This window comes from Lycorma delicatula, chromosome 13, assembly GCF_047948215.1.
Source record: "Lycorma delicatula isolate Av1 chromosome 13, ASM4794821v1, whole genome shotgun sequence".
Classification (NCBI taxonomy): Eukaryota; Metazoa; Arthropoda; class Insecta; order Hemiptera; family Fulgoridae; genus Lycorma; species Lycorma delicatula.
In genome coordinates, this window is record NC_134467.1 from 23640678 (window position 1) to 23653759 (window position 13082).

Consider the following 13082-nt stretch of genomic DNA (forward strand, 5'->3'; position numbering starts at 1 on the left):
TACAAAAAAGTATTTTAACTTTTCCCCGCTATAGCGGTATATGTAACTATTGTCATAACGTGAAATTATAGAGATGGGCCAAAATAAGACATTTAAAAAAAATTTTAACAAAAAAAAAAGGTAAATAAATTGTAAATAATCTAGATAATTTTTTTTTTTATTCCAATATTCCCAAGTCAAAAAATATTTTTTTTATAAAGATGGACAATTATGCGTGTGTACGTTGACCTGTATTTGGTCTTATAACTGTGGATCTCGTAGACCGATTTTCTTCAAATTATTTTCTTAATATATGTACTACTTTGGTAGGAAAAGAACGCATTAGATTTTTGAAAAAAAAAAAAAACAGAAAAAAAGAATGAGGGCCGAAATAAAATTTCAAATCTTTATTTGAGAACTTTAGCAAAAACTTTTTCTTACAAATGTTGTAGTTTTTTTTTTACCAAAATTATAAATTACCAATAATTTACTAGCCGGTCCGTTTAGCCAGGATCTGAACCTTCAAGAAAACTCTGAGGAGCCCCTGAGATGGCTCCGGGGTTCGCCTGGGTGCATTGCTCCTCAGAGTTTCCCCTGGGAAACTCTGAGGAGCAATGCACTGAAGTGCGGGGGAGCACCATCTTGTCGGAAATGAAGTCGATGAATGTTTTCGAGTTCATCCGGCTGAGGAAAGAAATAATCGGTTAACATGTCAAGATACACAATTCTTGATTGGTGTGGTGGGATTTTTCATCACACCACACCAAACATTAACTTTAGGCGAATCGTGTTGTTTCTCAATAATTGCGTGTGGGTTTTCAGAGCCCCATACTCGTGAATTGTGTCTGTTAATGCATCCATTTACACGGAATGTAGCTTCGTCTGTAAACATTATATCGTCTAAAAATGATTAGTTTTCACTTATTCTGTCCGACATTTTAACAGCGAAATTGTAACGTTTTACACCATCATCGGGTTTCAATTCCTGCAGTATCTGGATTTTATAAGCGTGTAATTTCAGTTTTTTATGTAAAACTTTGTGAACTGTTGATTTTGGAATACCTAATTCGACGCTTCGACGGGGGATGGACTTCCCAGGACTTCTAATTGCCGATCGTGTAATTAGTTCAACCGTTTCGTCTGGTACACTTGGTCTGCCGGTTGATTTCTGTTTCTTAACCGATCCGGTTTCTTCGAATCGTTTGAACCAACGTGTTATGTTATTTTTGTGTGGCGGATCTCTTCCGAATTCACGTCGAAACGCACGTTGAACTAAAATTACGGATTTTAATTCGGCCATCAATAAAACACACTTTGCTTTGTCTTTATCCGAGAACATAGTAACTCACTAAACTCACCGCAACAACAATACAAGAACTGACGTTGTGGTTACAACGGCTGATAAACAAACTTTCGGGCTCTCAGGGATACCAATATAACATATAGTAATTTCCCTGCAATCTTCCTATGAATTACTGAAACCGCACCTTTCTTTTATGATAACCTGTATAAAAATGAATGTTTGTCTATCTGTATATCTGTTATGCCTTCCTAAACTGTTTATCCGATAGCGATGAAACTTTGGGGAATGGTTGGACGCATGCTAGGGAAGGTTTCTGAGTTACTAAAATACGGGGTTTTCCGAAATTTCCCGAATAAATCTTAAAATAAACTAAAAATGGTGTAAGTTAAGAGAATGGAGCTTTCATATCTCGGGGACCAATAGAGATATAATAGAGCAATTTGGTGTATAGGTATCCCGTTAAAAATTAAGAAGTTTTGGGATTTTCCGAAAATTCACGAATAACTCCTACAATTATTATACTTAGATTATGAGACATTTTTAAAAATAATATTGTACTTTAAAAAACTGGAGTTCATATATAGGTGCCAAACTTAGAATTGTAAGATAAAGGTGATTTGATATTTTTAAAAATGTTGTGAACACTGCATTCTTAAATTTTAATTTTCAACCAATTTCAACGGCATTTCTGTCAGGTATGCCTCCCAAAAAAAACGAGCGATCGGTCGTTCTACGTCTCAAGCACGAAAGAAAAAGGCAACACGAGCGCATCACAAACAAACGAGCAACGAGAAGTGAGATCGGGAAAAATGGAAAAAGCGAAATAGGGAAAAATCGGGAAAGGTAAAAAGGGAAAAAGAGAAAAAGGAAAAGTAAAAGGGGGAAAAGGGAAAGGTTAAATTTTGTGAAGTTCAGTAAAGTTCATTTTCTTAATGTTTTATGAAACTTTCAACTGTGTTCATTTAATTTACAACTATACTCAAATCTAGTTAAACTAATTAGTTTAATTAGTTTAACTAGTCATGCATCAAAAATCTTAACTAGAATTCTATACAGAAGAATTGAGAGGAGAGTGGAGGAAGTGTTAGGAGAAGACCAATTTGGTTTCAGGAAAAGTATAGGGACAAGGGAAGCAATTTTAGGCCTCAGATTAATAGTAGAAGGAAGATTAAAGAAAAACAAACCGACATACTTGGCGTTTATAGACCTAGAAAAGGCATTCGATAACGTAGACTGGAATAAAATGTTCACTATTTTTAAAAAATATAGGGTTCAAATACAGAGATAGAAGAACAATTGCTAACATGTACAGGAACCAAACAGCAACAGTAGCAATTGAAGAACATAAGAAAGAAGCCGTAATAAGAAAGGGAGTCCGACAAGGGTTTTCTCTGTCTCAGTTACTTTTTAATCTTTACATGGAACTAGCAGTTAATGATGTTAAAGAACAATTTAGATTCGGAGTAACAGTACAAGGTGAAAAGATAAAGATGCTACGATTTGCTGATGATATAGTAATTCTAGCCGAGAATAAAAAGGATTTAGAAGAAACAATGAACGGCATAGATGAAGTCCTACGCAAGAACTATCGCATGAAAATAAACAAGAACAAAACAAAAGTAATGAAATGTAGTAGAAATAACAAAGATGGACCACTGAATGTGAAAATAGGAGGAGAAAAGATTATGGAGGTAGAAGAATTTTGTTATTTGGGAAGTAGAATTACTAAAGATGGACGAAGTAGCAGCGATATAAAATGCCGAATAGCACAAGCTAAACGAGCCTTCAGTAAGAAATATAAGTTGTTTACATCAAAAATTAATTTAAATGTCAGGAAAAGATTTTTGAAAGTGTATGTTTGGAGTGTCGCTTTATATGGAAGTGAAACTTGGACGATCGGAGTATCTGAGAAGAAAAGGTTAGTAGCTTTTGAAATGTGGTGCTATAGGAGAATGTTAAAAATCAGACGGGTGGATAAAGTGACAAATGAGGAGGTATTGCGGCAAATAGATGAAGAAAGAAGCATTTGGAAAAATATAGTTAAAAGAAGAGACAGACTTATAGGCCACATACTAAGGCATCCTGGAATAGTCGCTTTAATTTTGGAAGGACAGGTAGAAGGGAAAAATTGTGTAGGCAGGCCACGTTTGGAATATGTAAAACAAATTGTTAGGGATGTAGGATGTAGAGGGTATACTGAAATGAAACGACTAGCACTAGATAGGGAATCTTGGAGAGCTGCATCAAACCAGTCAAATGAGTGAAGACAAAAAAATAAAAACTCAAATCTAGCAATAGCGAAGCATTCCCGGGTTTGCTAGTGAAAATTAAATATGATCAGTGAATTGTATTCAAAAATCATTTTATATAATTTTATAAAAGATGGTTAATCAATTCTTTAGGTAGCAAACAAAATAAACCGACATTGTTTGTAATGATTAAGGTCAGAATAATTTATACTTTTAAAAAGGAGTAATTCAAGTATCTATACTGTGACCATTACTTTTCAACTTGTAAGATATAATAGAGAAGAAATAAATCTAACAACGAATAGATATCATTTAAAACAAATAAACAAACAAACAAACAAAGGAACTGTAAATAAATATAGAAAAATATATTTAAAGGGTTATTAAAACCGAATAAATAATATAAATATTTGTGGTAAAATCTTATAAAAACAATTTAATTTGTTTATTTTATATTAAACCAATTCATTAAAATAATATATTTATAATTCAAATTATAGATAACTGATATGAAGATAAAAAATCATCGATCAATAAATAAATACCGCAAGAAAAAATAAAATAATTTTAATTTAAGATAATAATACATTCTCATTTAAAATTATTACATAAATTTAAAAAAAAGAGACTTCTATTACAGTACTTCTATTACATAAAAGTACAATTAAAAATCACTTAGGCACAAATAATTAATTTAAATCCGATAAGACGGTAATAAAATATTAATATTATTATTAATAATTGAAATATTTAAAAAAATATTAAATTATTTCAAAATATTGATCTCATTTATTTTTTTGTATCCTTCCAGCAGGATGGTTTTGCAATATATACTGGTTTATTGTGGTATTTCATATAGTTTTGTTCTGAAAAACTAAATAAAATAAATTCTAGAATTATATTACTTTGTCATTTTTGAGAAAATTATTGTAAAACACAAAAAAAAACTGGCAACAAAGTTTGAATACTTTCCTCATATTGGTGATTTATTATTACGAGGGATATTTCTAAAGTAAAGACCGCTGGAAAATTTCTCTCCTTACGGTTGGAGAACCTGTTTCGTTCATGGCCACGCTAGTAATGTACACACAGCATTGTTATCTGTAAATTGTAGCTTTGTAGTATCTTTCATTACGTGTGAGTTATTATAAAATGAATAGTAAAATCGTCGATGTTGCCGACTACGTGGAGTTATAGGTTTTTTAAACCATCAAAACGTTAAGTCGACTGAAATTCATAAGCAGTTAGTTTCTGTGTACGGTGATAATGTAATGAATGAAAGAAACGTCCGTAAATGTTGTGAAAAGTTTAGAAATAACAAAATTAACGTGTTTTTTTGTTTGTCTTCAGTCATTTGACTGGTTTGATGCAGCTCTCCAAGATTCCCTATCTAGTGCTAGTCGTTTCATTTCAGTATACCCTCTACATCCTACATCCCTAACAATTTGTTTGTGTCCAAACGTGGCCTGCCTACACAATTTTTCCTTCTACCTGCCCTTCCAATATTAAAGAGACTACTCCAGGATGCCTTAGTATGTGGCCTATAAGTCTGTCTCTTCTTTTAACTATATTTTTCCAAATGCTTCTTTCTTCATCTATTTGCCGCAATACCACTTCATTTGTCACTTTATCCACCCGTCTGATTTTTAACATTCTCCTATAGCCCCACATTTCAAAAGCTTCTAATCTTTTCTTCTCAGATACTCCGATCGTCCAAGTTTCACTTCCATATAAAGCGACGCTCCAAATGTATACTTTCAAAAATCTTTTCATGACATTTAAATTAATTTTTGATGTAAACAAATTATATTTCTTACTGAAGGCTCGTTTCGCTTGTGCTATTCGGCATTTTATATCGCTGCTACTTCGTCCATCTTTAGTAATTCTACTTCCCAAATAACAAAATTCTTCTACCTCCATAATTTTTGCTCCTCCTATTTTCACATTCAGTGGTCCATCTTTGTTATTTCTACTACATTTCATTACTTTTGTTTTGTTCTTGTTTATTTTTATTTACATTTATATTTTGTTAACACTGTAAAAATAATTTCATTACGAACTGAGATGATGTAACAATATTTTTTTTATGAGCTCTCAAAAAAATTTATAGTTAATTAAAAAAAAAATATTCTACGAGAAAGAGAGAGTGTTGTTAGGAGAAGGGAGGGAGGGAGTGAGTCAGAGAACCCATTCAAAAAAAAAAAATATATATATATATATATATATAAACCTGTCGTGAGTGATTCATGATCAACGCCCAGCAAAAACTACTAAAGATAAATTGATGAAAAGTATAATTTATTTTCTTACACACTAAGAAAGGATTTTTTGAAATTACGAGTTTAAAGGGTTAAAATGGGGGAAAAAATGTTTATTTTTTTTTAGCTTTTGAAATATGGTGCTACAGGAGAATGTTAAAAATCAGATGGGTGGATAAAGTGACAAATGAAGAGATATTGCGGAAAATAGATGAAGAAAGAAGCATTTGGAAAAATTTAGCTAAAAAAAAAAGAGACAGATTTATAGACCACATATTAAGGCATCCTGGAATAGTCGCTTTAATATTGGAAGGACATGCAAAAGGAAAAAAAAATGTGTAGGGAGGCAACGTTTGGAATATGTAAAACAAATTGTTAGGGATGGTAGGATATAGGGGGTATACCTAAATGAAACGATTAGCACTAGATAGGGAATCCTGGAGAGCTACATCAAACCAATAAAATGACTGAAGAGAAAAAAAAAGAAACTGAAATTCGAAAATTTATATCATTATTTTTTTTAACTGTAATTTTATTTAAAAACAGTAAAATTTTTTATTTAGAAAAAGTTATACTTAAAAATACAAGCCGTGGGGAGGGGGAGGAAGTTACGTAAAAAAACAAAACCAATCGCTTCATTTGGTGAAAAATAAGGCTTCAAAATAAATATAAAACAAAAATATGTACGAGTCAAATTGGAAACCCTCTTTTTTTGAAATCAATCAAAAATTAAAAAAAAAACTCAAGGTATAAGCGATATCATCTTCCCTTTTATCATACTAAAAAAAAAAAATAGATCAAATATAAATTAGCATTTTTTTTTTATTCTGCTGTATATAAATAAAATCATTTCCGTTTAATTTGTTATTACAAAGGGTTATAAAATAAATAAAATGATTATTTTGAAAAAAAATATAACGACTTATAAATATTTAAAAAAATCTGTGTTATCGACCTAGTAGACTAGTTTATTGTTTAAACAAAGTACCGTAGTAGAGTGGTAATATTTTTACCTTTTAATTCTGGGTTAGTATTCCGGTTCAAGCTTGAAATTTTTTATAAGCGACGAAAATCAGAAGTACGGTAATTTTAACTGGGCGTACACCTATAATTACCGGAAATAGCTTAAATAAATAAATAAATAAAAATTTCATCATAGGAAATACGACATTGACGGGTGTTATATATTTTTTTTATCGTAAACCTAGAATTTCCGTGGTTAAAAAAAAAAAAGATAAACGCTATTAACATATAACAGATCCAACATTTGAAAATCTTTTTATCGAGGCCAATTCTCTTACTGTAAAATCTTTTTCGGCACGCCGAAAGGCGGAGGTAGATTTCACCGGTGATAAGTAGGAGGATAAAAACCCACCAGGTTGGTCTAGTGGTGAACGCTTCTTCCCAAATCAGCTGATTTGGAAGTCGAGAGTTCCCGCGTTCAAGTCCTAGTAAAGCCAGTTATTTTTACACGGATTTGAATACTAGATCGTGGATACCGGTGTTCTTTGGTGGTTGGGTTTCAATTAACTACACATCTCAGAAATGGTCGAACTGAGAATGTACAAGACTACACTTCATTTACACTACTACATATCATCCTCTGAAGAATTATCTAAACGGTAGTTACCGGAGGCTAAACAGGAAAAAGAAAAAAAAGTAGGAGGATAAAAAAGATTTCCACCTTAAAGTTAAGAAAACTTCTAAATTTACTCAATAAGACAATGGTTGCATGTGAAAAAAAAAATTCATATGTTTAGCAAACGACAAGCCCTATCATCTTACAATTGCAGCAATATTTTGGTTATCCTTTGCCGTAAAAATTGGTCATATCAAAAATTTTTTCAGACAAAGGTTTTAGGTAATGTTAAGAGGACTAATGACCACTTTAAACTTTGCCTAAACTGTGCCTAACGATTCCATACTGTGGCTATTAAGGAAGGTATGATTTTTTTATCTTTGCAACCCCAGTCTTTTCACTCCCTGGGCCAATGGTTGGTGATATCAAAAAACTTTACTTACATAAATTTTAGGCCCTTATCCGAAGAATATTATGAACTTTAAACGAATTAGATATTTTAATTAATAAGAAAGTTATAGTGATATTTTGTTTTTTTGAAAAAACCCTCCCATTTCCACCTCCATGGTCCGATTTTGGCCATTAACGAACTCTACCGAGATTTTGGAACAGTTATTTTTAAGGAACGATTTGAAAGTGATTGATGCAAAATTAAGGCAGTTATCATGTCTACAAGAAAGTGAAATATATGAACTGAATGTAGTTTTGGGGTCTGGTGGATGTGTAACGAGAAGAAATCGAATCATGGTACCCATTACAATAGGTAGCTTTCTTATGAAATTTACCTAATAATAGTTCATTATTTCTCCACCGAAAATAACAGCAATAATATTTTGGTTTATACTATTAAAATATTGGAATAGATTTCTATGAGAGTAATGATGCTTATACAGAATGATTCACCAAAGAATGTAAAAAACTTTCAAGAGATGTTTTACTGATAAAAATAAAGAAGAAAATTCATATAAACATAACTTCGGAAACACTTCTTTAGCGAATGTCGGCTGATGAAATTTTTCACCCTGATTTCTGCACCTTCGGGTAAAATTAAGTGGTTTTATACGAAATTTAATTTGAAAATTGGAAAAAAAAATTAATTTAACAACTATATTTTTAGTAGTTATCGTGAAATCTTGGGTAAAAGACAAAAAATTTCGAAAAAGATAATATTTTATGTTTGGCGTAAAATAACTTAGTCAAATGGATAATAAGCACGTAAAAATGATAAACAAATTTTTTATACAATTTGTTTCTAAGGATTAAAATCCACAGAAACCAAAAATACAAACGTAAGAATTTAGAAGTTTATTAAAAACAAAATATATCAAATTTGGGCATATTTAAATTCGGTATTAAAACAAAAAAAAAATTTCAATTTTACAAAACAAAAAAATTAAATACTTTACAAAAATAAACAATTAATTAACTTAATTTTAAAATTGGATTAATTTTACGGAAGGCGTAGAAATATTTCGCCAGCCAACATTAATTAAAGAAGCGTTTCTGAACTATATTTATAAGATATTTCTTCTTTATTATCATGAGTAAAACATATTAAGAAAAGTTAAATTGATGAAAAAAATTATCGGGAAACCACTTCATTCCTCATTCTCCTTAACCTAAATCTGGGTTGGAATCTTTCAAATTTTTTTGAAAATTTATATTTGACATATAAAGCTATCAGGAAATGTCTATAATTTAAAAAAATTATAGACCTCAAACATAAAATCCAAAAAAAAGGTTTATTTATTAATATTTTAGCTTTTGTTGAAGACGACGTAAGATTTAGAGAAAATTTTACTTATGAAAATTTGTTGAATTTAACCAATAAATGAATATTTTTATAAAAATCTTTCTTAAAATTTATTTACAACCTCAAAAAATATAAATATTCTGTTTTTACTTCCTTGTACTAAGTAAAGGTAGTATTGTGATCGCGAAAAATTTCGGTTTTCAGATATCAACGGAAATATACTTTTTGACTATCCTTGAATCTATTTTGACTAATTTCGGCGTGATGTTTTTACGTACGTACGTATGAATCTCGCATAACTCAAAAACGAAATTTTTGATTTATTTTTGGATTGAAATTTTGGATTTAGGACTGTTATAACAGCTACTTGTGCACCTCCTTTTTTGATTGCAATCGACTGGACCAAAAAAGTTCAAAAAAGCATAAAATACAAAAATAAAAATTAGATTTTGGACTTTTTCTTAACTCCAGTAATAAGTCCTAATTGAGTACATTTCAACTATATATGATAAGCGATACTTATTTTTATTGAGTGCAGAGTTATAGTCGAATAAAATTTTAATTAATGAAATATTTGGATCGAATCCGATTTCACTTTTTATAATTTAAATATATTGATTTATTAATTTATTAACCTATGATTGTAAAAAATAAATTATGATAAATAATTATTCATAACACCATAAAATATATATATATATATATATATATATATATATATATATGAGGAAATATCAGAAGTTATTAATGAAACAAAATTTTACGTATTTTTAATTTAAAAAAAAAATGTGTATATGTAATTTAATAGGAATAAAAGGAGTCATATGGCCCCCACATCACATTTTTTTTATAAAAAAAAGTAGTATTTTTCTTCAACACTTAAAGGGCTATAAAAATTAAAGTAGTTTTGACAAGTAAATAATATTCCGAATACAAAATGAAAAATTAATTTTTTTCATTACTTGCGTAAACAAAATATATTATTTTTTAATATTTTTCAAAAATTCTATTATAAATTAATCTTTATGTTATTAAGGATCACTTTTTTTAAATAGAATTTTCTTAAATTTTCCCTTAACCGACACTGAGGAGGATTAATTAATTAACCACCCTCTAGAACAGTGGTTCTTAACCGGGGGGTGCCCGCACCCGTGGGGATGCGGAAGAAGCCTCTAAAAATATACATATATTATTTTTGCGATATATGTAAAGTAGTATTTGAATTTTCGATGACATCAATTGTTTTTTGTATAGTCAATAAGAAAAATAATATTGTTATAAAAAATTTATATTTTTTAAAAAAATAAACAATAAATTTCACAAAAAAACGTGTTTTTCTAAACCTAAAAATCGAAATGTATTTTTTAATGGGATGCGGAGATCTTTTTTCAGATTTACAGGGGTAACCCACCGGGTTGGTCTAGTGGTTAACGCGTCTTCCCAAATCAGCTGATTTGGAAGTCGAGAGTTACAGCGTTCAAGTCCTAATAAAGCCTGATATTTTTACACGGATTTGAATACTAGATCGTGGATACCGGTATTCTTTGGTGGTTGGGTTTCAATTAACCACACATCTCAGGAACGGTCGAACTGAGAATGTACAAGACTAACACTTCATTTATACTCATACATTTCATCCTCTGATGAATTATCTAAACGGTAGTTACCGGAGGCTAAACAGGAAAATGAAAGATTTAAAGGGGTGCGGTTCACTTAAAAAGTTAAGAAACACTGATCTAGAATCAAAAATATTTTATTGGAAATTTTGATACTGACTACTGAAATTTTGACAACTTCTTTTTTAAATGAACTCTATGTAAATGAAAATAATATAAATATAATTAAATATTAAAAAGAAAAAGATTTAAAAGAAAAATGCAAAATTGTACAAATTTTTTTTCAATTCTTTAAATTTTAAAAGTTTGATTAAGGTTTAACAAAAGTAACGTTTAATGAATGAAAAAAAATTCTCTTACTACGTAATGGTGTAATATATATATATATATATATATATATATATATATATATATATATATATATATATATATATATATATATATATATATATATATATTCCCACCCATTAAATACACATTTTTACATTCGATAAGAGAAAAATAAATAAACCCCTGTAACAATTCATAAATCATCTAATAAACCCTATTTTATATAAATATAAATAAAAATAATTTCTAAAAAAAAAAATATCAATAAATACTTACGTATAAAGTTTTTCTTGTTATAATATTAGATTAGCACGTAATAATAAATAAGAACAAAACACATAAACAATAAATATTTAAAATACACTAAATAAAATAAGATTTCAAATTAAAACAAAAAACCGCGCGATTTTAAATGACCAATCACAACATAATAAAAATAAAAATAATAATAATTAAGAAACAAAACAGTTTATATAACTTAAAACATAAGACGAGTCCAATTTGACACAATGTTAACAACAGTTAAACTGTCATGAAAAACTGACAGCCGAGCTGTTTTAAAGCGCTATGTAAATTCGTTATCCGTGTTGCGCTGCTGGAATACAGAGAAGTCCACAGTTTACAAATATAGTAGTGGGGAGGGTGTTATATATATGTTTTATACAATGTATAGTACATATTAAATTAGATGCGTGGCGAAGGAGAAGAAGGGGTATTAAGGGGAAACAGTAGGAGGTGATCGAGAAGGGTTGTACTGTAGAAGAGTGGGGGTAGGTAAGTAATGAAAAGATATACATCATGACGGGAACTTGTGTACACATCACATAATATGATAACAGATGATTCCAAGGCGGGAAAGAAATAACGCATTCTTATTAAAACCACGCGCGTGAACGTGCACACATATACAAACATCACGAATAAACTGTATGGGAAAATAAAATTAATTATAAATACTAGTTAATTACAAAAATGTATCAGATTTATATATCGTTTTCTTTCTTCAATGATAATTAGTAAATCTACGTCTACATACAGATAATATCTAACTTTTTTTTTTTATAATGACAGAATTAAAATTTTTCTGGTGTAAAAAAAAAGTAAAAATCTTAACTGGGATTCAAACCGAGAACTTTCTGATTGAAAGTCAAATATGCTACCACAATACTACGTAAATCACAATGATATATAACTTTTAAAAATATATTCAAATTAAAAATTATGTTCATATATATGACACCACATAACTTCCTTGTACGCCTATACACATTACATATACACATTTTTAAAAGTACTTAAAATTTTATTTCATTAATAATATATGATATTTTCTTTTATTGTTGAATTATTATTTATTGTAAATTTTTTTTTTACAATTAGAGGTTAATAATTATTAATAAATCAATATATTTAAATTTTTTTTTTGTCTTCAGTCATTTGACTGGTTTGATGCAGCTCTCTAAGATTCCCTATCTAGTGCTAGTCGTTTCATTTCAGTATACCCTCTACATCCTACATCCCTAACAATTTGTTTTACATATTCCAAACGTGGCCTGCCTACACAATTTTTTCCTTCTACCTGTCCTTCCAATATTAAAGCGATTATTCCAGGATGCCTTAGTATGTGGCCTATAAGTCTGTCTCTTCTTTTAACTATATTTTTCCAAATGCTTCTTTCTTCATCTATTTGCCGCAATACCTCTTCATTTGTCACTTTATCCACCCGTCTGATTTTTAACATTCTCCTATAGCACCGCATTTCAAAAGCTTCTAATCTTTTCTTCTCAGATACTCCGATCGTCCAAGTTCCACTTCCATATAAAGCGACACTCCAAACATACCCTTTCAAAAATCTTTTTTTGACATTTAAATTAATTTTTGATGTAAACAAATTATATTTATGACTGAAGGCTCGTTTCGCTTGTGCTATTCGGCATTTTATATCGCTCCTGCTTCGTCCATCTTTAGTAATTCTACTTCCCAAATAACAAAATTCTTCTACTTCCATAATCTTT

General features: G+C 29.8%; 1 protein-coding gene across 3 annotated transcripts in view; it reads right to left on the reverse strand.

Moving 5' to 3' along the window:
• The window catches only part of LOC142334156 (solute carrier family 2, facilitated glucose transporter member 1-like), a 151563-nt gene that overhangs the window by 82138 nt on the left and 56343 nt on the right, over positions 1 to 13082 (reverse strand). The window contains exon 1 of one of the 3 annotated variants that reach the window (XM_075381943.1): positions 11344 to 11594. The exons of the other annotated variants lie outside the window; for them this stretch is intronic. The gene's annotated coding sequence lies outside the window, so the exon portion shown is untranslated. Of the gene's footprint in view, positions 1 to 11343; positions 11595 to 13082 lie in introns of those variants that run through there. 3 annotated transcript variants of the gene reach the window in all.